This window comes from Dermacentor silvarum, chromosome 9 (genome assembly GCF_013339745.2).
Source record: "Dermacentor silvarum isolate Dsil-2018 chromosome 9, BIME_Dsil_1.4, whole genome shotgun sequence".
NCBI lineage: Eukaryota > Metazoa > Arthropoda > Arachnida > Ixodida > Ixodidae > Dermacentor > Dermacentor silvarum.
The window spans coordinates 87,181,642-87,186,588 of NC_051162.1; the positions used below are offsets into that span (position 1 = coordinate 87,181,642).

The following is a 4,947-nucleotide window of genomic DNA, read 5'->3' on the forward strand; positions in this document are numbered from 1 at the left end:
CCGTTGGGCTCTTCGACTTCAAGAGTTTGATATCCGTGTTATATATCGTTCCGGACGCAAGCATGCCGATGCTGATGCACTGTCGCGGTCACCGCTATCCACCGAAACTGCGTCCATATCCACTATAGACCAACCACTGTCATCTCTTGACGTCGCCGCCGTGTCCTCTGCACAGCGCCACGATCCATGGATCGCTTCGCTTCTTGACGTTTTATCCGAGGCACCCATCCTTTCGCCCACTCGAACACTGCGACGCCAAGCTTCGCACTTCAGCATTCGTGATGGCCTCTTGTACCGGCGGAGCTACTCGCCAGATGGTAGGAAGTGGCTCCTAGTGATCCCCCGAACGCTGCGCTCTACAATCTGCGCGTCCTTTCACTCCGACCTGCAGTGTGCTCACGGTGGTGTCTTCAAGACATATGAACGTTTACGCAAAAGATACTACTGGCGCGGAATGTTTCGCTTTGTCCGCAAGTTCATTCGCGGCTGCCACGAGTGTCAGCGACGAAAAAAACCGCGGCATCCTGCCGCAGGTTCATTACAGCCCCTTCCGTGCCCAGACGGCCCATTCGACCGCGTTGGAATTGACCTATATGGACCTTTATCTTTGACCACAGCGGGAAACCGATGGGCTATCGTTGCTGTCAACCACCTTACACGATACGCCGAAACCGCTGCTCTTCCTACGGCGACAACACAGGACGGCGCCTCCTTCATCCTAAATCGTTTTGTGCTGCGACACGGTCCTCCTCGTGAACTCCTCAGTGACCGTGGCCGCGTATTTCTCTCCGATGTAATTCAAGCACTTCTCCACCAGTGCAATATTGTACATCGGACGTGTACTGCCTACCACCCTCGAACGAACGGTCTGACTGAGAGGTTTAATCGGACACTGGGCGACATGCTTGCGACACATGTCGCATCTGATCAAACAAACTGGGACCTGGGGTGCTATGCAGGATGCGCCGAGTTTCTCGTTCACCCGAGTTTTACCCGAGTTTGCTCGATGGCAGTCAGTGAACGAAGATAGCAAGGAACATGCAATAACAGCAGACAAAAAGAAATGTCGAGATAAAGCCGCGTATGACAACATGAGCGCACCCTGCGCGGCACAGTGCTGCCGGGCTTCAAGCACAGAGGACTGCGCAACAAAACGCGCCAGCGCCGCGTATTGTTATCAACGTATTATGGCAATTTAGCAATACTGTCACTATCCCGCTGTCTATCTGCACACTTGCCGTGAGCCGCTTGCCACGCCTTTCTCGGGCGCGTCAAGGGCGTGCCTCCTTTTTCGGGCATTATCTTTCTATCCTCCGTCGAATGCGAACAGGGCACATGCGGTGCATTCTCGCACCTATACTTTCCCTCAATCGAATACTTTGAAATACAACAAATAAAATAACCAACATTTTACTTGTTAAAGTAACGGTTTTTTGTTTTGAATGCTGTAAATTTGTGATGACAAACGGACATATAATGAATTATTAAATTTTGTACTTTTTTGCCGCGAGTGGCGACAGTGAGGCGAAAGCGTACAAGCGGATACATTCTAGAGGGTCACACGCACGAGGGAGTTCATGCGGTGAGCAGTCGCCAGGGGCGCTGCAGTGCTATGTTCGATAAAGTCAGTCATGACAACGATCTGCCCATTCCCTGTCTAATAGGGGAATGGCAACGCAGCGCTGCGGCATGGCTGTTCACCGCAGGTGCTTCACTGCGGCGGCTATTAAGGTCGCCGCTTTACCAACTGAAACGACACTTTAGCCATAGAGACGGGAGCAACGGCTGTCGCTGCAAAATGGCTGTGCGGTATCCGGGGTCCGTAGTGACGCAGCACAATGAAAATGCACCAGTTTATCTGCGTACGCGAAGTCTCCGCGATGCATTGCGAACACGAGCGTGCTGCCCAGCGACGCAGCTCGTCGTTTGTCACCGCTTGCCCATTGAAGGTGCCTCCGTGCGCATGTGCGCAGAATTTGAGTGTGTTGTTCACTCCAATGTGCTTGCCGATTGCCTCTGCTGCTGAGCTAACAGCGATCGCAGATGGATATCGTAACGACAGCGCAGCAATCGCATTTTGGTGGGTGAGGGCTCTTGTGTGCAGTTAGGAAATTAGACTTCGAGCGCAGGAAGGTGTTGCAATTGTTTAGTGTGCCGTGCTTGTGATGACAAAATGCCATTGCACTGGGTGTGTTTGCGCTGACCGCTGACCGTATTTGCTGCACTATATCATTGACAGAGCAGCCATCTCAAATGACAGCTGCGATACGTTGTCGTTGGAAAACACTACGCACTGCTCAAGATTGTCGTCCACCATGGCGCATCGACGCCTTGCAAGCAGCTACAGTGACGTGCGGACAATTATTTGCTGTGCGCTACGTAGCCACAACGCAGGCAATGAACCGTGTTGTGGGGTCATCACAGCCCAAGAAAACATATGCATAAGGCAGCGAAAGTCGACGCTTTTTTTTATATAGTGGTGCTGAGTACATCACCGATGACAGTGCGTTGTGCGTGTTTTATTTCGCCGGTCAAGATTGTTAATGCCTCTGAGTTCCGCACCACGTCGCTGTTGTCGAAAAATAAGTTGGGCGTGGCCCAACCGTGGTGGGCGCGCACAAGAGTTACATGCCTCGCTCGGGGCGTGACCTATGGTTTTGATTGACACGCGAACTCGGGCCAAACTCGTACATCGCGAAACCCCCCTCGAGTTAAACTCGGGAGCATGGCGGCGGCAGCAGCAGCCTGTGTCATCGCATCCAGCGGCGGCAAGCGTCAATATGACCATCTGGACACGTTCAGCTACATGACCGACGTAGAGTTTCAGCGTCGTTTTTGCCTTTCCAAAACGTCAGTGCGCTGGCTGTGTGACTAGTTAGGCGAACGCCCTTGTCTGCGGAGACTGCGTGGCGGGCATATTATGCTTTCCGAACACAGACTGATGTGACTAGGCTGCGGAGGAAAAGTTCGTGCGATCGCTTCGGCTCTCTCCTGTTTCAAGCGCTGCTCGTCCACCGCACCCTAGCCCCAGGCCAGGTCCGGCGTCGTCATCGGAGTACTGGGGCACCTCCCAGTGAACCACAAATATCCATTAGATGTACCACAAAAGACCAAATATCCAAGACATTTAACGACGTCCAGTTTACATCTATAGTATGTTCGACTAGTACGTGGCAGTCAAGGGTCATCCAGAGGACGTCGAATGTCCTTATGATTTGGACATCTCTTGCACATTCAAAGCTCTCGTGCATTGATCGTACATTGTGCGTTATGAGTCGTGCACGCACTATGCCGCAGAAATACAAGCAAATTGTCTCTAATGCCTAACAATGGGAAGCTAGGAGAGCAAAAGCATTAAATTAATTATTTTGCACGACCTTTGCACGCACTGCTGGAGGTCTAGTAACGTTGCTTCCGGACACCGCGCGCAAAAGTCAATACTTTCGCCATTTTTTGCTATGCTTTCGGTCTCGGTTACGTCATTTTCTTTCTCATACAAAGATGCTTTATTTTTCAGTTATATCTATTAGTACATTGTTGAAAATACGTAACCTTTAACTTGCTGATGTATTACGATCGACACTTTATCAAGAAAAAAAGAAGCTTGAACTCGCAATAGCTTTGACTTCGCATCGCCATTGATATCAATTCAGCAACACGCGCCTCGATGCAAGTGCGCAGCAATGTTCCGGGCGCGAGCAGCGTGTGCTTTATTTGTGTCTTTTCGACTTTTGTGCGGTTGACCATGGCCCAAGTACGTATATACTAGGCAGAACTGTACAGTGGCGTGCTGAAATTTAGAGCTGTGCTTCTGACTGCTATTTGTGGTACGTTTGCTCGCCTTGCGGAGTGCTTACGGGAATGTTCTGGAGGCAATGTTTTGATGGTTAATTTTCGCACCTGTTTGTATCGCTTGGTTTTCAGCGTTCCTCTTCAAGTGTCAGGGATATTTCTCATTTGCAATGCCTATCTCTAAGTCTCTGGCAGCATTATGTTATTGGCACTTTTGTGATCTGAGAAGCTGCCCGACCAAGTTGCCTATCAAGATGAACATTCCATCTCTGGATTCTGCTTGCGTTGAATTTATTTTACCATATATTTTTCAATGCAGCTAGAAAGTACTGGCTTTCTATCTTGAATCCGGTGGCCCCAGAAGCAGGTGCTGGCAACCAGGCCATGCACTTTTGGTCATTAATTAGTGTGTGATACTACGTCTTACTAATCAGTTTTATTATTTTTAATTATAATTGTGGCACTGTGCCTACTCGTTACTTGTGTTTTAATAAAGTTTAATTTTCAAGAATCTGTTTTTGATTACGCGTTTTTTTTTAGATCCGCGTTCAACCTGTTTGTATACAGCGAGAACATGTAATGAATAATTTCATACATGTGCGTGGCTGGAGGCCGATCATTTTTGTAATAAAGCTTTATCAGTTGTATAAATAAAAAAGTAACATTGGTATGACATTGTGAGTTTCACTGGTGTGCTTTACCTAGTGCTTACTGAACTCACTATTTTTCATTTATCCATTGCAGGATTTGTAATGATGCATAATGATCAAAATGCGGATTTACGGTTTTGTTAGCAGAGTTTGCGCATTTTGATGAGCGCTAGAACTATATATAAAAGTTGACAGTCACTTTAGCGAACACTGAAGAGGATGAAGGCAGAAGTCTGCGCACTCACGAAGCATTAAATTATTTGTCATTCGCATGCGTTGTTACTTCTATTGTTTTCTCCTACCAAAGTTGTGGGCTCGAGTGCCTTAATTACCTGTGCCTTAATTAACTTCGTCATAATTAACACCCATGGTTGCGGGCTCTACTCCCACCAAAGGTCGAGGGTTTGAGGGCCTTAATTGTATCTTAATTAACTTTGTCTTAACACCAAAAGTCGTGGGTTCAACTTCCACCAAAGTTAGAGAGTTCGAGTGCCTTAATTAACTC

At 48.3% G+C, this 4,947-nt stretch overlaps 1 long non-coding RNA gene across 1 annotated transcript; it reads left to right on the plus strand.

Annotated features, from left to right (window-relative positions):
• Positions 1-3,659: 3,659 nt before the first annotated feature.
• Positions 3,660-4,465, plus strand: LOC125940301 (uncharacterized). The gene is made up of 2 exons (XR_007463514.1): positions 3,660-3,754; positions 4,112-4,465. It is a non-coding gene; the product is annotated as an uncharacterized LOC125940301 (long non-coding RNA).
• The last annotated feature ends 482 nt before the right edge of the window (positions 4,466-4,947 follow it).